This window comes from Ursus maritimus, unplaced genomic scaffold (genome assembly GCF_017311325.1).
Source record: "Ursus maritimus isolate PB19 unplaced genomic scaffold, ASM1731132v1 scaffold_17, whole genome shotgun sequence".
Classification (NCBI taxonomy): Eukaryota; Metazoa; Chordata; class Mammalia; order Carnivora; family Ursidae; genus Ursus; species Ursus maritimus.
Window position 1 is genome coordinate 39,224,544 of NW_024424119.1, and position 20,185 is coordinate 39,244,728.

Sequence of the window (20,185 nt, forward strand, 5' to 3'; positions counted from 1 at the left end):
TCTGGTCATGAAGGGCCAGCAATCTTTTTTCCGTAAGGACCAGAGAGTAAATATTTCAGGTTTTGCAGGCCAGATCGGTCTCTGTCACTACTCAACCGTGCCATTATTGCTTGAAAGCAGCCGCAGACAATAATAGGTAACCACTCTTAGCTAACAGGTCAACAAAAACAGATGGCGGGCCAGATTTGACCCAGGGTTTCCACCAAGATCCCCAAAGGCCAAACTTACATAGATCCTTGCAGTTGGGGGGCCCTTTGCCAGGGCTGAGAGCCCCAGTACCTGGAGCCCAGGTAGCCCCCGCTTTTCGAAAGTTTACATTGGGCCACACCGCTTTTATGAAAGACCTACATTAGTACCCGTTTTCTCCAAAAAGGGATTTTTTTCATTTCCTGAACAAAGACAACAAGCAAAAATAGCGTTCAGCGTTCGCGTTGCAGTGAGCCTTTATGGAGGCAGCGCGTTCTCTGAGCAGCAAGCGGCCCCCCCAAGCTCCTTCCCCGGGAACTACACTCAGCATCCCAGCATCAGGCCGCCAGAGCTCTGAGCTGCGTCCGTGAGCATCTGTGCTTGATCTCGATTTATTCTGTGCCTCCATTAGCAAGATGTGGCCTAAGGTATCAGAAAAGCCTGAGGGCTATTTTGGGGGTCTAGGATTGCTCAAAAATGTTTTCATATAAATTCCTGGTAATGCCTCTTCACTTTACCCCATTTTTCCTTCGGGAAGTTTTCACAGGAATGCTCTACTTTTGGATAGCGGGGGGGGGGGACCTGTACTTGCAAAACCTGCGAACATCTGTTCCTTCTCCTGGGCAAAAATCTTTGCTCTTTCACTACTAGAAACTCCACCCCTCAAAGCCACTCTCAGCTCCTTTCCCTGATATAACATGATCACATCCCTCAGAAGAAAGGGGGGAAATCAGGAAGGGAGATGGCCTGCCAACGACTTCTTCTAGAGGCCCCGCGGCAAGGCAGCACAAAGACTTGGCACCTGCTGGAAAGCTGAGTCATATACAAAGAAAACAAAGACAACCGCTTCATTCAATAAATTTTCCTGCCTAGTACCAGAACTTTCTAGCCCCAGAGCAAGTTCAGGCCTGACATTTCAAACTTACAAGTCTAGACTGACCCTTCGCACCTCAATGGGTCCTGGCATTCGGGTGTCCCCGGAAATCATCTGAAGGGAGGTCAGGGTTCTGGTGACAAAGAGGGGAAGTACATGATTCAGCCTTCCCTGGGATACCAGGCTCCAATGAAGGTGACTCACAGTCTTGGCTTGTAAGCAACTTTACTAATCACTTCGACAAACCACTGTTCCCTACCAGCTGCCACTCCAGGAAGACTCCCAGCATAGCTGTGGTATGAAGAACACCTACCAGCCAGTTTCCACTTTCCCCACAAAAGCCTGTTTTGCTTCTGCTTTGGGTGAATTGCTTAAGCTCTGTGGAATGTGAGCCATAATTCCCAGAATGGGAGAACCTATGCCATTTTAGTTGTGAACTTGTCTCTAATCCCCCAGCCTCAAAAGGCCTCATCCCTCCTGAATTCAAAGCACACACTCAACAGAGCCTGCTATTTCATGTCATCGTTGTACTGTTGGCCTATCTCAGGCCCCCGTAGTCATAGCACTGGCTTCAAGCATGGTTCCTGCGCCACCTGCTCCCCCGTTGGATGGCCAGGCTTACTGGAAGAGAATGTTCTCTACGCAAGGCAATTTGAGATAGGAAAAGTCATCCTCGGAGGGTAAGGATTGGGTGAACACTAGAGCCTGGGAAATGCAAAGGGCTTGTGCTGGGAAATTGCTCTTGTAAAGAGTCCATGGGAAGCAGGTGTCTTTTGCCCAGACTTATTCGCTCAAGTGGAAAACACGATTGTCATCCAGGTTGCTTTCTTGCTCCTTATCTTGCACCCATCAACCTTTGACAACAAGATCATTTTTTAAAGTTTATTTAAGTAATCTCTACACCCAGCGTAAGACTCGAATTCATGATCCCGAGATCAAGAGTCACATGTTCTGGGGCGCCTGGGTGGCACAGCGGTTAAGCGTCAGCCTTCCGCTCAGGGCGTGATCCCGGCGTTATTGGATCGAGCCCCACATCAGGCTCCTCTGCTGTGAGCCTGCTTCTTCCTCTCCCACTCCCCTTGCTTGTGTTCCCTCTCTCGCTGGCTGTCTCTATCTCTGTCGAATAAATAAATAAAATCTTTAAAAAAAAAAAAAAAGAGTCACATGTTCTTTTGACTGAGCCAGCCAGGCACCCCAAAGACATCATTTTTTATGCCCACAAACATCATCCAGGAAAGACTCAACTGAGCCTTGTAAAATGGATGAATTAATGAAACTCACTCCCAGGAGTTTGGCCACATTTTGCCTAATTTTTCCCACAGCTTTAGAGAAAAAGTATTTTATAAAATAGCCCTCTCAGGGCACCTGGCTGGCTCAGTCGCTGGAGCATGTGACTCGATCTCGGGGTCGTGAGTTCAAGCCCCACGTTGGGTGTAGAGATGACTTAAAGATAAAAATCTTAAAAAAAAACAATAGTCCTCTTATTCCACAGAGCTGTACAAAGCCCCCTTGCTTAACTGACTTTTACTTCTTGACAAAATGATTCTTACGTTCAAAACAGCTGCCACACATCTGCTTTCAAGACAAGAAGAAAGGGAAAGGAGAGGCAACAGCCCCAATTGTACCCTTTATCAGCAAAATAAAAGCTTCCCCAGGAAGTCCCGTTGTAGACCTTACATCAGCCTAATTAACTAGAACTGTATCCTCTGTCCACCCAGGGCAACGAAGGAGGTTGGGAACCTGAGTGTTTGGCGTCTCTAGAGTCTAATGAAGAGAAGGAGGATCTAGAAACATAGAGGAGGGGTTAACCTGAAATTCTCCTACAAATAGCTACACAATTTTGAAAAACAAGAGCACTGAAGAGGAAATTGGCTCTGTTCTCTACTGATATACATTATAAAACCACAGGAATATAATCAGTGATACACCCAAGATCTGAACAGAGATTCATAGAAAAGAAGAACTAGCCCAGAAACAGATCATACATAGATAATATATATAACATATATATTATAGGATATATACACATTATACATATCTATATCTCTATATATTTAACCTGTATATATGTATATCACATATACTATATATATACATATACTATATGTACACATATACTATCTATACACATATACTATATATATATATATATATATATATAATGACTCAATATATGATTTTTTTTTAATTAAAAAATTTGCTGACCCTTGGGCTGGACGATGAAGTCCGTTTGCTCCTTGGGGAACTGCGACTCTGAATGAGCTGTGGCTCTTGTTGGAGGGAAGTTAACCCAAGAAGAGGGGAACCCACCATCTGTCATGCTGACAGGCCAACCCCTCCCCTCTTCGAGGCCAGTAAAGCATGAGCGGAGGATGCCCGCACGAGCATCCAGGTGATGTTAAAGGTGCCTTTTGAAGATCCTGGGGGCTGTGACTTCTATCTCTCCTGAAACGAGGTTCAGTTTTCCAAGAAAACTGAGTGGGAACTAGGAACTGCAGGGACTTCATAGAGGCTACAGAGGGAAGTGGGAAGAAAGAAGTGTTCTTAAGGAAAAGAGGACTCTGTGTGAAAGACCTTTCTGGAGGTGGTAAGGACTTGCCCCTTATGTTACATAAGAAGAATGAGTCAACTGAAGAAAGTCTTGGTTTCTGTTCTGTGACAGTAAATTTACTCCTTATTCATAGATCTGTGATTATCCCCTTATGAGCCAGCATGTGTTTGGTCTGTGGGAAAAATTGTGAACAGAAAGTTCTAGAGAAGGAGAGGGCAACCACTGTTAAGCTACTTTGTCGCGTCCTGGCAGAAATGATCCTGAGAGTTCGTCAGTCCTCTTCATGGATGATGATGATGATAATGATGATGATAAAAATAATAACAGTAGCTGGCATTTCATGAGCATTTAGTACGTGCCAGGAGTATGGATTATATCATTTAATACTCAAAACCACCCTTTGGAATTCTGTTATTGCCATCCCCCCAGCTTTTTTCTTCCAGATGAGGGAACTAAATAAGTTAATCATCCAAGGCGACCCAACTAGTAAGTGATGAAGTCAGGATGCAAGCCTTGGTGGAGAGACCCCAGCGCTTGCACCCCTAACCCTTAGCTTCTCCCACCTTCTTTGGCAGAGCCCCTGATCTAACAGACTGACTGCTGGCAGAGAGAGACCTGACACCAACAGCAGGAGAGATGGTCCTCCCTGGAATGAGAGAGCATGAAGTTAAATATCTGAATTTCCTGACTCCTTCCAGCTCATAGGTTAATAAGAAACACCTGCATTAGATGACATGCTACTCTATATGGAACACCCAAAAGAATCCACTCCCAAACTATTAGAAGTTATAGAGCCATTCAGTAATGTGGCGGGATACAAAATCAATGTTCAGAAATCAGTTGCATTTCTATACACAAATAATGAGACTGAAGAAAGAGAAATTAGGGAATCCATCCCATTTACAATAGCACCAAAAACCATACGTTACCTTGGAATTAACTTAACCAGAGACGTAAAGGACCTATATTCTAGAAACTATAAATCACTCTTGAAAGACATTGAGGAAGACACAAAAAGATGGAAAAATATTCCATGCTCATGGATCGGAAGAATTAACATAGTTAAAATGTCCATGCTACCCAGAGCAACCCACACTTTCAATGCTATCCCGATCAAAACACCAATGACATTTTTCAAAGAACTGGAACAAATAGTCCTTAAATTTGTATGGAAACAGAAAAGGCCCCGAATCTCCAAGGAACTATTGAAAAGGAAAAACAAAGCTGGGGGCATCACAATGCCAGATTTCGAGCTGTACTACAAAGCTGTGATCACAAAGACAGCATGGTACTGGCACAAAAACAGACACATAGACCAATGGAACAGAACAGAGAACCCAGAAATGGACCCTCGGCTCTTTGAGCAACTAATCTTTGATAAAGCAGGAAAAAACATCCAGTGGAAAAAAGACAGTCTCTTCAATAAATGGTGCTGGGAAAATTGGATAGCTACATGCAAAAGAATGAAACTTGACCACTCTCTCACACCATACACAAAGATATACTCCAAATGGATGAAAGACCTCGATGTGAGACAGGAATCCATCAAAATCCTAGAGGAGAACATAGGCAGCAACCTCTATGACATCGGCCAAAGCAACCTTTTTCATGACACATCTCCAAAGGCAAGAGAAACAAAAGATAAAATTAACTTGTGGGACTTCATCAAGATAAAAAGCTTCTGCACAGCCAAGGAAACAGTCAAAAAAACTAAGAGGCAGCCCACGGAATGGGAGAATATATTTGCAAATGACACTACAGATAAAAGACTGATATCCAAGATCTACAAAGAACTTCTCAAACTCAATATGCGAGAAACAAATAAACAAATCATAAAATGGGCAGAAGATATGAACAGACACTTTTCCAATGATGACATACAAATGGCTAACAGACACATGAAAAAATGTTCAAAATCATTAGCCATCAGGGAAATTCAAATCAAAACCACACTAAGATACCACCTTACGCCAGTTAGAATGGCAAAAATTGACACGGCAAGAAACAACAATTGCTGGAGAGGATGTGGAGAAAGGGGGTCCCTCCTACATTGTTGATGGGAATGCAAGTTGGTACAGCCACTCTGGAAAACAGTGTGGAGGTCCCTTAAAAAGTTAAAAATTGAGCTACCCTATGACCCCAGCCATTGCACTACTGGGTATTTACCCCAAAGATACAGACGTAGTGAAGAGAAGGGCTATGTGCACCCCAATGTTCATAGCAGCATTGTCCACAATAGCTAAATCGTGGAAGGAACCAAGATGCCCTTCAACAGATGACTGGATTAAGAAGTTGTGGTCCATATATACAATGGAATATTACTCAGCTATCAGAAAGAACGAGTTCTCAACATTATCTGCAACATGGACGGCACTGGAGGAGATAATGCTAAGTGAAATAAGTCAAGCAGAGAAAGACAATTATCATATGATTTCTCTCATCTATGGAACATAAGAACTAGGAAGATCGGTAGGGGAAGAAAGGGATAAAGAAAGGGGGGTAAACAGAAGGGCAATCTCTCATGAAGCATGAGAGACTATGGACTCTGAGAAACAAACTGAGGGCTTCAGAGGGGAGGGGGTGGGGGAATGGGATAGACTGGTGATGGGTAGTAAGGAGGGCACGTATTGCATGGTGCACTGGGTGTTATACGCAACTAATGAATCATCGAACTTTACATCAGAAACCAGGGATGTACTGTATGGTGACTAACATAATATAATAAAAAAACATTAAAAAAAAAAAAAGAAACACCTGCAGTGTATAAAAATGAGGACACCACTACATACCAGATGCGCCCAGAATTGCAGCGTTTCAAGTGCTCTGTCAAGAACAGGAGGAATCAGATGTTTTCTGAATTCCTTATATTCCATAAGAAAAGCAAATCCCCCTCCTTAAATCCCATCATGGACAAATAGGGAATTACAGCTTCAGGAATGCGTTTAGAAATCTTAGAGAACACCGTAAGTAGAACTACAATGTGATCAGTGACATCCTAAACCTTGAAAAACATAAAAATGACAGAGAATAAAAAATGGACCAAGAAATATGATGCAAATACGAGTTAAACGGAAGTAGAGACTGTCATTATTCTAGATAAAGTAGAATTCAAGAAAAAAGAACTAAAATGAAAAAGGCACATCATTTATGACTGAAATATAACAGCCATTATCTTTTATGTATCAACACGGAAAAGTGCAAACTGCTGAACACTAAGGAAAAGATGACAAAAATAGAAGAAAAATAAGAGAGTGTAAAATACGTCTATCATTACGTGACAAATCAAACCTGCACTAAAGGTAAGAGAAGCAAGGAAAAGAGGAACTGAATAATAAGTAATAAGATGAGGATCGAGTCGGAAGGGTATTTGTAAGATCTGTCTCTGGGCCCAGTCCCCCAATTCTAAGGGACAGACCCCACGCCTCCCTTCTCTTACATATAAGAGTAGCAAAGGCGCAGCAAAGATCTTTGTATGCATATACTTACATATCAGTGTCCCTATTTCCTGGAGGTGGATTACCAAATGTGAGATTTCAAGGCCAAATACAAATACGTGTTTCCTCGTACTGGATATATCTGAATTTCATTCCTAAAGACTGCAGTGGTTCATTATTCCTACCGCCTCATCAATGCTTTACGTTCTGCCAATGTCTATGGACAATGGTATCTCCTAATTGCCTTAATTTGTATTACACTGTCTTCCCTATTCATTGGGCATTTGCATTTCCTTTTCTATAAATTGTCTAGTTATGTCCTTCCCCACTTAAAATTTGACTTGGTTTTATCCTATCAATCTGTAGGAGCTCTTTGTGTATTAGAACATTAAGTCTCTATTACATGTATTACTAGCTGGGAGTCTTCTGACTTTTTGTGGTGTTTTTCAAGATACAAAAAAATATTTTAATGTAGCCAACGCTATCTATGTTTCCTTTATGAAATCTGGGTTTTCTGATCTGTTTAAGAATTCTCCCCTTGGGGCTCCTGGGTGGCTCAGTCGTTGAGCGTCTGCCTTCGGCTCAGGGCGTGATTCCAGCATTCTGGGATCAAGCCCCACATCAGGCTCCTCCGCTGGGAGCCTGCTTCTTCCTCTCCCACTCCCCCTGCTTGTGTTCCCTCTCTTGCTGGCTCTCTCTCTCTCTGTCACATAAATAAATAAAATCTTAAAAAAAAAAAAGAATTCTCCCCTTATCCCAGTGTATGTATATATTCTCCTAAATTTTCTTTTTTTCACATTTAAAACTTTAACCCATCTGAGATATACTTTTTGTATGTGATGCATGGGGAGGAGGTCCAACCTGATTTTCCTCATGATTCACAGCCCGGCCACTAATGAAATAGACGGATTCTTTTCCCACTTAATCTGGTGTCCAGCTTTGTCCTATATTAACTACCCACATGTACCCAAGGTTATTTCTGGACTCAATTATGTTTCTCTGATCTATGTATAGATTTTTGTGTCAAGTTCATAGTGTTTTTATCACCATCGCTTCATAGAACTTTAAGAGGTGTTAAGTAGGGGAACCTGGGGGGCTCAGTCGGTTGAGCGTCTGACTCTTGGTTTCGGCTCAGGTCATGAACTCAGGGTTGTAGGATTGAGCCCCTTGTCCGGCTCCATGTTCACCATGGAGTCTGCTTGAGATTCTCTCCCTCCCTCCTTCTTTCCCCCTCACCCTGCTCTTGGGTGCACATGTGCTCTCTCTCAAAACAAATAATAAAAATAAAATTTAGAAGGTGTTAAGTAACTACAGGTCAAGCAAAATGAAGAGTGAGAAGCTCCCAGGTTTGGATTTGAGTCCCCAAACCTTGATCACGTTTGTGAGTACAGTTTCCATGGAGATACGGAGATGGACGCTAGATTTAGCGATGTTTGGGACAGAGTAGAAAGTATAGGTTGTTGTGCTCTTGAAGAATTCAGCAGTGAGAGGATGTAAGAACGTGGTACAGTGGATGGAAGGAGAAGCAAAAAAAAAGGGGGGGATGTTTTAAAGCCCAGGGAAGATTTGCATGTTTGTGACCCAGAAGGAAGGTGTCAGTGGAAGGGGATACACATCTACCAAAGAGTTATAAACATCCATAAACTTCTTCCCAGAAGAACTAAAATGCTGTGATTATCATAAATGGTGTGACTTAGTTTCAGGCTCTGTATCATATGTATTGCCATTAAGGTTTCCTGTACTCTCCATTCAACATTAAACACCATATTAAAAAACACAGATGGGAAAAAAAAACACAACAACAACTGAAGGAGATAAAGAGGTACAAACTTCCCGTTACAGAATAAGTAATGGGGGCGAAAAGTACAGGATGGGGAATACACTCAACAACATTGTAATAACTCTGTCTGGTGACAGACGGAAACTATGCTTAGTGTGGTGAGTAGTAATGCATATAAACGTCGATCTCTATGCTGTACACCTGAAACTAATGTAATATTGCATGTCAACTACACTTCAATTATAAATAAGTAGATAAATAAATAGATAACAAATATCTGCATTCTCCCTATTGGTAAAAACGGATGAAGTTCATTTTTTCTCTGTAAAATACAATTCTGAGGATAGACAATGGGGGAGGAGGCCAATGGAAGGTACTGGATTCTGAGGCATAACTAAGGTAGCAGCAATGGTTTTACCTAGTATTTTCCTGTTCCCTTTTCTTCTGTTCCAAACAAGAGACCAACTAAGTGTACGCTCCTGCCCTCAGGGACGTGCACAGTAGAGTAAGCTGAGGAGTTTTAAAAATAAATAAATAAATACATGAATTAATTAAAAAAAAAAAAAAGGCAATGCCCAGGTGGTACTGTAGGCCAATTAAATCAGTCACGTGAGAACTGAGCATGAGTATTTTATTTTAAAGATTTTATTTTTTTATCAGAGAGAGGGTGCACAAGAGAGAGAGCACAAGAGTGAGTGGGCAGGGCAGAGGGAGAGGCAGAAGCAGACTCCCCGCTGAGCAGGGAGCCTGAAAGGGGGACTCAATCCCAGGACCCCGGGATCATGACCTGAGCGGAAGGGAGATGCTTCACTGACTGAGCCACCCAGGTGCCCCTGAGCACGAGTATTTTTTAAAGCTTCCCAGATGATTTCAGTGTAGAGCAAAGATTGTGAACTGCTGACCTGGAGTTTCTGAGTCAGCCAACAACGCAATGCTGTTTTCTGAAACTGGCACATGTGAGCCTTGGCAAGGTCCGGTGTGAAAAAATATTAGAGACAGATGACCGACACTCCTTCATGTGACAGGGCATATTCTCTGCCTGCCTCTCTACTTAGGATGTCCTCCAAGGAGAATTCAAGGTAGCGATACTTTGAATTGAGGTGCTTTCCAGGGTATTTCTAACATGGGCAAGACTCAGAAAGGCACAACAGTGTTTGCACAATGGGGGTGTTTTGGTCACCATGCAGTGGGGAAAAAAAGGTTAAAATATCACAGGAAATGAAAGAGAAGCTACTCCTGAGATGAAGCTGAATGTGAGAATTTAATTACTAAGAGCGAGAAAAGAGTTGTTCACTTGGGAGTTTCCTAGGAGGTGAACTCGTTTCTTTTGTCAACTCTCCACTGGTTGGAATGCTGTTTAAACCAACGGCCAAGAGGAATTTAAAAATTAACTGTACGACAAACTGTTTTGACATACAAACACCTAGAACAAACACATATTCACACCCACTCTAAGGTCAAAGTTTGCAAAACTAAAAATATATTTACGGGGAAACAAAATGAATCGTATTGAAATTTGGAAAACAGAACACGAGGGTGTCACCCTGATATCTGAGAAACAAAAAGAAGTATTTGCTAGTGTTTGATTTTTATTCCTAGGGGTTGTCTTTTTGTGATCCCTTAACTAGGGAACAGGAAGTTGAGTTTATCATCCAGAAACTCATCTCAGAATGAGACAAATGTCTGCACTTATGTAACTCTGTATTCAAAGTAATTCCCTAGCTCAAGATTGAGAGTACAAAGCACTGGGTTGGAATCCCGGCTCTGCTAGGTACTCGTAGGTGACCTTGGATAATGATTTAACCACTCTAAATCTCAGTTTTGTCATCTTTAAAAGAGGGATGATGATGATGATGATGATGATGAAGAAGAGGAGGAGGAGGAGGAAGAGGAGGAGGAGGAGGAAGAGGAGGAGGAGGAGGAAGAGGAGGAGGAGGAGGAAGAGGAGGAGGAGGAGGAGGAAGACACCTACATAAGGTGTTTACGAAGGCTTAGCTCCATGCCCAGCACTCGGAAAGCATTCGATTGATCATAATCATTCTTCTAAGTCATATTCTATTTATAAACTAAGAAATTTAGAAGTGTCCCTCTCATTTTCTGATATGTAAAGATTATACAGAAATAGCTGAAATGTTCTGGCCTGAATAAAGGACACATGGTTTCATTTAGAGATGCACTAGTTTGAATCTTAATTCTTGATTCTGATCCCTCAGCTGGGACCACTCTCTTTTTGAAGTAGTGCTCCTGTCTCTTAGCTACCCTAGTGCCCTCTCTCCAGTGAAAAACTAAAAATACACTGAGTAAACAGTACAAGCTATTGGTTTATTTTTAAACTTTCTAAGATTCCCTTGGAAACGTAACCATCTCCCATCGGCATTATCAGCTCACTCTGAAGAATACAACCAGATAGAATGCCATGTGGAACAAATTGAGAATCCCATGACCTAACACCAGTCTCTAGCTCACAACTCAATGCAGGGTTGCAGGTCTCAAGTGAAGGAAATTCCAAAGGTTCCCACCAGTATGAGTTCTGGAGGTATGGACAAGCTTCTGGAAGAATAAGAAACACTCCCCCATAGAGCCCATTGGTCCACCACTGATTGCTAAGGTACGTGGTGTTGCAAGAGAGACTGCCCTGCCAAGCACACCATTTCTTCATTGTTTCCTCTCCCACTGGGGCAATGTCTAGAGGCAAAGCCTACTTCCCAATCACAGAGAACACCGAATAATCCTGTCTGACATAACTGGAAAACTAGATGGGAAGAGATTCCTGGGTTACTTAAAATGTTCTAGGTTAGAGAAAGAAGGAATTCTTGCCAACTAACAAATACCACTATAATTCTGTTTTAAACAGATAATGTACAAGAGAAAACTAGAGATATCAAACTGATTTGTAAAAGGTTCTAGGGGCTCCTGGGTGATGCAGTTGGTTAAGAGTCCAATTCTTGGTTTCAGCTCAGGTCGTGATCTTGGGATTGTGGGATCGAGCCCCACGTGGGGCTCTGAGCTCAGTGCAGAGTCTGCTTCGGATTCTATCTCCCTCTCCCTCTGCCCCTCCTGCTTGTGCTCTCTCACTCTCTCTCTCTAAAATGGATAAATAAATCATTTAAATTAAAAAAAATAAAAGGTTCTAAATAAAGTATTAGCAAATAGAATCTAGGAGTAAATTTAAATAGCAATACACCATGACTGTGAGTGTGTATTCCAATAACGCAAAGGTAGCTAAATATTAGAAAATCTATATTAATATTGACCAAAGGGGTGGAAATCTTATGATCTTATGGTAGATAGTAACAATTCTTAACATTTATGTCCACTCCCGATAAGTGCTCTTTGTGAAATGGGATTTGGTGAATGACTTCCTTAACATCAAGACATATCTTAAACCAAAAGCCAATATCATCCTTGGATGATTGGAATATCTATCACATAAAAGCAATGTCATAATGTCTATGACATTAGGTGACTAAGTGAAAAGGCATACCTGTGAATAAATATTCAGTATGGTTGTAAAAACATAAGTTCTTCCAAAATAATCTAGAAAATCATCTCATTTCTGGTCAAAATCCCAACATGATATTTGTGGGAGGGAGCATTTTAAAAAGTATCCCAACTGCATAGTAAAAGGTGATAATCCAAACCCACGATTGGGAAAAGATAATCACATAAATAATTGTGCTATTGTCACTGCGATGACGAGTAGGAGAGGTAAACACAGGTTTGGTGTAAAATGTTTTAAATAAAATGTGGGCTCTTGTTTCATTCATTACTCAAAGGAAATTCCAATACAACAAATACTTTAAAGTAAAAACTAAAATTACGTAAGACCTAGAAGAAAGACTGCACAAGTACTTCTCTAATCTTGGGTGGAGGGTCTTTCTGAGCACATCATGAAAAACAGCCATCACAAACAAAAGACTGATAACCTCGACTGCGAACAGTGAGAACTTTCCAATGACAAAAACAAACAAAAGCCTATAAATAAAGCTGAAAGACAAAGGACAAATGTGGGGAAATAGGCGTAATACGGATAACAGACAATCTGCTGCTACTCTAATATAAAGAGTTGGGCACTTAAGAATAAATCATTCCTCCCAGTAAAATAAAGAACCAGTAGTTTCCTCAAAAGAAAGAAAACGAAAATAGTAGTTTGAAAAGATACATGCAGCCGTATGTTTAGAGCAGCATTATTTACAATAGTCAAGATATGGAGGTAACCCAAGTGTCCATCCAGAGATGAATGGATAAAGAAGATGTGGGATATTTACATAATGGAATTTTACACGGCCATAAAAAAGAATGATATCTTGCCATTTGCAATGACATGGATGGAGCTCAAGTGTATTATTCTAAGGGAAATCAGGCAGTCGGAGAAAGACAAATACCATATGATTTCACTCTGTGTGGAATTTAAGAAACAAAACGAACAAAGAAAAAGGACAAACAACAAAAAAATATAGTTTCTACAGCGATAAAATTTTTTCTCCTGACTCTACTGACCTCTGAAGAAGAAGGGAAGAGGTATGACCAGCGACAGTTCCTACCACTCACTCCTACCAGGATTCTCCGAGCACCCTTCACACACACACACACACACACACACCCCTTGGGCAGTTTATTGAGGAATCACACCTGCGTCCCTGTAGCATGTGGCTTCCTAGTGTACTGCTCAGCTGTTTCTAAGCTTAATGTTCTTTCTGAATCAGAATACTGCCCACGAATGGGGTTGTGGAGGGGACGGTTCTCTTCAAAGTGGAATCAGCACATAGAGAAGCATGGCTGCCTATTTCCTGGCTCAAGTCTTGGGAAGGGCTTTCTTCCCTTTGCACAAGGGTTCTGCGTTTGTGAAACAAAGCCAGACTGTGCGATGAGCTGATTCCGCCACTAGGTTGCCTGTCTCCATCTTTGATGGCACTAGGAAATCCCCTGCCTTCCCCAATTCTGTCAGTCTTCATGGGTGCTTTAGCAAGAGGTTCTAATCACGAGTGACTGCACTGGAAGTCACCATGAACCATAAACTGTCACATAATGACTTGTCTACTCGGGGTGACAAAAATTCTACAGAATATATATAATCATAGAACATGGTCCCTTTGTCTATAGACGCTGTGGAGGCCAACATTGACCAGCGCGGTGGCTGCTCCACGTACCGCTGGAGTATCTCCTCGGGGACTCTCATCAGAGCCTGCAGCGCATTGTTCTGGTGTTCAGAGCCCACAAGTGAAATCCTTTTTAGATTGTATTCGATTTTTGGAAACAGGTAAAAGCCATTTGCCACATTCTCCATGGAATGTGCAACTGGTAAGTTTTAAAGATATGTATCTTAGATGCATATAGGATGCTTTCATCATATACAGAAGCACACGGAGAGAAAACTATAAGGCAGCAACACTAATTGATGCTCGTTATAGGTAATTAACACATTCGGAAGGCAATTCCCAAAGGGGACTTCTAAAGACTTTTTTTAAACACTAATAGCATCACAAGTGGATAATCTAATTTGTTTTTGGGGAAACCATGAATACCTGGTTTGGTTTTGGGGGAAAAGTCATATGAGAGTCACAATTTGTCTAGCTGATGTTCTCTTCTTTCTTAATGTTATTTTGAAAGGTTTAATAAGCAAACCTTCCTTTCCTCGACCTACCTCCCTGCACCCTCCAATACCAGCCAACTAGTGCACCATCGTCTCCTTCATTTTTTCTTTCATAACATCTGCCTTACATTGGACCTTCCTCACTACTTTCTCCATTGTGATCTTTAACATCTCTTATTGAAATTTCATGCCTTTGTTCACGTTTTTATACCCCTGCCCCCATTACTGGAATTTCCCCCCTAGTCTTCTCTGCCTAACAAAACCCTCCTAATCCTCCCAGGTCCAGCCCCCAGTCCACCTAAGTAGTGGACTTGTTGGCCTCCTGCTTTGCACCCTGTCATTCTGCTTGTCACTCTGAACCATTGCGTAGTGTAGGAACTCCATCCCGGGTGGCATTCAGTCAGATATCTGCTGGGTGTTGTGAAATAAAGGTTGGACTGATTTCTCAATCACAGGGGAAATTCAGGGTCAAAATGAAAGGGGAAAAAAATCAGTTTGTTTCAGTTTGGCTAATGTCCAATTTGCTCAGAATGAATGATAAACTAACAACAGACGGGACTGAATTTTACGCTTCCAGTCTCATTCCTTTGAAATTGTATGGGGAAGTTTCCCAGGCACACTCCATATGGGGGACACACCAAGTTCCTCCTTTGGGTTGAAGAAATAGGACTCAGAGAGATATGATCAATTGGAAGCCATCAATTAGAGAAGACTAGTAATAGGCAAAAAATAATAATAATATCTAGGAATAGAGAAATTGAAGACACACACCGTGTGAGCCAGGATGAAAATCACACCTCGCCTTTAGATAGTAAAATGTTGGTCAGCTGTCTGATGTTCACCTGGCTCCCAACTCCAGTGTTCTCAGGTTCTTCTTTGGTTGCTCCATTTTTGGTAGTGCAAGAAAAACTAAACTATAGGTATGACTTCCAGAGAAAAACATCAGCAGACTTGTGAACTGTCTGATCATTTCTCCCCCTTGTAGGAGGAGCTTACAGTTTTTCTCACTGATGGATAAGACTTTCACAAGGTAGGCCTCTTAACTCTTTTATTAACTATGCTTATTGCAAACAAGTTTTTCCCAAATGGTTAGACATTTATTCCCACCCTTTCCTAATAATCCATCCTTCCCCAGTACTTTGAAATGGCCACCAAAGCTTTATACTTAGCAGGGAGGACTGCCAATAATGCACGGCTCCAAATGCCACACAGGCTATAAAGGTGGGGTCAAGGGTGGACCCAGAGCGCTCCAACTGGACAATGACATTCAGGAAATGGCAGTTAAAAACCAACCAACCAACCAAACAAACAAACAAACAAAAACCTGTGGTGATTCAGCAGTTTATTCCTGGGAATAAATCACCATCACCATCATCACCATCATCATCATCACCATCATCATCATCATCATCACCATCATCACCATCATCACCATCATCATCACCATCATCACCATCATCATCATCACCATCATCACCATCATCATCATCACCATCATCACCATCATCATCATCACCATCATCATCATCATCATCATCACCATCATCACCATCATCATCACCATCGTCACCATCATCGTCACCATCATCATCATCACCATCATCATCATCACCATCATCATCATCACCATCATCATCACCATCATCACCATCATCATCATCACCATCATCACCATCATCATCATCACCATCATCACCATCATCATCATCACCATCATCACCATCATCATCATCACCATCATCACCATCATCACCATCATCATCATCACCATCATCACCATCATCACCATCATCACCATCACCGTCATTATCTACACACCTTGGTCTTAGAGTATGTGGCCTAACTATTTGGAGCATTTCCAAAGTACGGTATAACTCAGACTAATTTAAGCTATGATTTTTTTTTACTGTGCATCAAACCCCATCCCTTTGTGTTACAATTCGGAGTGTGTTACAATTTGAAAAAAAAAAGTTTTCTTTCACTGTAAGTATTCACTATAAATCTTATAAAAATAGACGCAAACAACGCCAGTGACCTATCACCACCCTCAGAAGGCTATTCCTGAGGAGCCTCTCAGGATGGGAACTCACTGAGATCAGAGAATTTCGGAGCCTCCCTGTAGAAACGCTGGACAGTTGGGGATAGCTGGTCATCCTCTCCTTCAGACTCAAGTCTCAGGCTCTCATTTTACTCCGAAAATATCTGCTCAAAATAAGTTCTTTTTCCTGTTACTCAGTTCAAACACCTTATTTTACTTCTGGTTTATCAGCATGCAGCATGGTGGTTGACCAAGCAAGCAATTATGCAAAGCAGAAGTCCTACAGCAAAAAAAAAAAAAAGGTCCATTTGGAAACTTTGTCAGAGTTTCCTAAAATGCAGGCAAACTGGCAGTGGCAGATGAGAGGTTCTCTGAATCCTATGTTCTTGGGAAACCGGTGAAATCCCAGGGATTAAGGGCAATGACCTGGGAGACCAACTGACGAAAGCCACGTGGGGAATGAAGGGCCAGTTCGCAACCCACTTGCAGGCAGAGGCTGAGGACAATGAGCTGACCGGTCAACCTTAGAAAGCTAAGTGTGCAGTACGATCAATACAGACCACACAGCAGGCCACCTTCCTAACGCTGTCCATCAACTTCCCAAGGCTGTCTGTCGACTCCCCAAGGCTGTTCAGTTTCGTGTGTCCTTCCAGGAAGGCAGACTGCCCGTTTCCCTCCAGAAGTGGGTCTCTTTCTTTGATCTCAGTTGTAAGCCTTGGTCTTTCTATGCTTGGCTCTCACTGAGACTCACCTGCTCCCCCAGCTATATATCCACTGTGGGTTCCAGCTCTATCTCCACTGTGGGTTCCAGCTCTGCATGGAACCGCAACCCCATCTGCGTGGCCTCTCCATGAGGCCTGCAGGGGCCAGCAGCAGCAGCCTGCAGGTACAGAGAGGAAGTCAGAGGCGTGGCTGCAGGAATGAGGGGAAAGGGAGGAAAGTGGCTGACACCAGAGGTGTGTTACAGCTGGAGGTGGAGATGTAGTCTTGTGAAAGCAGTCTGGTGGCTGGTCCTTTTGCCTTTGTGCAGTTCCTTCAGTCCCCATCTAATCCAGCAAATTGTTTCAGATGCATCAAACTCAGACTGATAGACCAGATGGCTGTGCATTAATTTTCCAAGAGAAATCCAGTAAGAATATTGATGAATGCAGATCACAGGCAGCCAAGTCGGACTCAGCTGCTTTGCAGTCTTGGTGGCAAGCTGGAGACAGGCTGGATTCTTGGAGCCTGACAGCCCCGTGTGCCATCTCCCTTATAGGGCTATGCGCAGTGTGGACAGTTACATTCTCTGGCCAGGACTGGGACATAGTCTTCCTTGTTCAGCTCAGGACATGCACAGCCCAGCTACTGCCCCTTCCTAGGCTCTGTGATAACAATTCCCCTGTCCTGGGCTCTGCCCTTTTTTAACCAGGAGGCAGCACAGTGGAGAGCCTCCCTGTGTCCCTGACCATCACCAGCATGGCACAGCCTGTGCAAACCACGAGGCCCTGGATTCATCTTGTGCTCATCTCTGTGAGATCCCAAGCCACAGCGATCAAGCCCAAAAATGCCAAGTTCCCTTAACTCTTGGAACTTAGGCCTCTTTCAGGTTCTTGGGTCCACTCCTCACCAGAAGTCATGTCCAGTGGCTGAGAGCTGTGATTGCTTTGCCCTCAGCCCCAGCCACTCTTTCCTGTACACACCTACTGCCAAGTCCATGGCTAGGGAGGGTCCTGGGGGCTGGGGATGACCTTTGTGCACTCCAGCTCTGATCCCGGGAGCTCTCACCACCCTCTGGAAGCCTTGAGTCTGGTCAATGTTGTCTTACCCTGTCTAGCCCACCAAGACTCAGCATGGCCACCTGCAGGGATCATAGCTAACCCTCCAGGGCCACACACTACTCTCTCAAGATTGGCAGAGATAGACTTTTTCAGGCCATGTTCACAAACCCTGAATCCTGCTAACCCAAAGGCTAGGAGATAGGACGCACGACCATGGACCCAGAGAAATGGTGCCCTTTCCCTCCCCCAAATCTTTGTGCCTCACTCAAGTGAATGCATTCAGTCAAGGATGAGAAAGCAGTCAAGGGTGAGAAAGACCCAGCTGCCTTCTTAAAACCTCTGAGCCATTGGTCATTTCTACTCCTGGCAGCCCTGGCACCTCTCCCTAGAGAGAACAAAATTATACCCTAGGGTTTTGTTATAAAGTCAAAATAGCCCCATCAGAAGGACCCAGGAAATACTGTGGTGAAGTTTAAAGTTCATAATTGATTTTTTTTTCTTTAGCTTCTTATGGTAGGCAGAATTCTAAGATGGCCCACAATCCCTGCCCCCTACTGTTCACAGCCTATATAATCTTCCTCTTCTCTACCCCTGTACCCCTCCCCTTCCCCGCCCCATCTGCCAGGTGGTGAAAGGACTTTGCAGATGTAATTAAGGTTCCCAATTAGTTGATTTGTAGATAGTTAAAAGGAAGAGAGATTGTCCTGGGTGGGACTGACTTAGATGAAAGCCCTTTAAAAGATGGACTATGTCCTCCCTGCAGTCATAGATTCTCCTTGCTGGCTTGATGACTTAGGCAGTTGTGTTCGGGAAGGCCACAAGGTAGACAACTGCAGTTGGCCCATAGGAACTGTAGGTGGCATCTAGGACCTGAGCCACCAGCCACCAGCCAGCAAAATGCTGGGACCCCCTGCCATACAACCACAAGGAAATGAACACTGCCAACAATCTAAACAAGGAAGAGAAATTTTCCTCAGTCGAACCTGCAGATGAAAATGCACCCTAGGGGCGCCTGGGTGGCACAGCGGTTAAGCATCTGCCTTCGGCTCAGGGCGTGATCCTAGCGTTATGGGATCGAGCCCCACATCAGGCTCTTCTGCTATGAGCCTGCTTCTTCCTCTCCCACTCCCCCTGCTTGTGTTCCCTCTCTCGCTGGCTGTCTCTATCTCTGTCGAATGAATAAATAAATTTAAAAAATCTTTAAAAAAAAAAAAAAAAGAAAAGAAAAGAAAATGCACCCTAGCCAGTACCTTGACTGCAGACTTGTGATACCCTGAGCAGAGAACCCAACTAAACGACACCCGGATCCTGACCCATAGCAACTGGGCAGAATAAATATGGGCTGTTTGAAGCCACCACGTTTGTGGTCATTTGCTGCACAGCAAACAGAAAACTAATACATGGCTACAAGTATACATAGTCTTTGCTCTACTTCTTTGACAAACAGTTCACGTTCTAGTTTCTAGTTGTCCCCCAAAATCACATGACCAAAGGTTCACAAAAAAACTTTTAAGAAAAATCACTCAATCACTACTGTGGAACAAGGAAAAATACACTCAATAATAAAAAGCTTTGTGAAATTTTCAGAAGGCCAAATATATGTAAAGTTGAAGTTAACAGCCGGCAACAGAATTAAGGAGGAAAAGTTTTTGGTTAAAATAATACTTCGGTGGGGCACCTGGGTGGCTGGTCGGTTAAGCCCAATTCTTGATTTTGGCTCCAGTCATGATCTAGGGGTCATGAGATCGAGCCCCACATTGGGCTCTGTGCTCAGCAGGGAGTCTGCCTGAGGATTCTCTCTTCCTCTCCTTTTGCCCCTCCCCCTACACGTTCTGGCTAAAATAAATAAATAAATCTTAAAAAAACAAATAAAATAATACTTTGGTAACAGCAACAAAAGAACTTCGGTAAACCATTTGGGTCAAGTGGATGCTTATGACATGGATTAGCAAAAAAAAAAAAAAAAAAA

General features: G+C 42.8%; 1 protein-coding gene across 9 annotated transcripts in view; it reads right to left on the reverse strand.

The window, feature by feature from the left end:
* SUSD1 (sushi domain containing 1) overlaps positions 1-20,185 on the reverse strand; it is a 218,253-nt gene that overhangs the window by 71,426 nt on the left and 126,642 nt on the right. For 3 of the 9 annotated variants that reach the window (XR_005835227.1, XR_005835228.1, XR_005835229.1), the window contains exon 16: positions 16,509-16,736. The exons of the other annotated variants lie outside the window; for them this stretch is intronic. The gene's annotated coding sequence lies outside the window, so the exon portion shown is untranslated. The remainder of the gene's footprint in view (positions 1-16,508; positions 16,737-20,185) is intronic. 9 annotated transcript variants of the gene reach the window in all.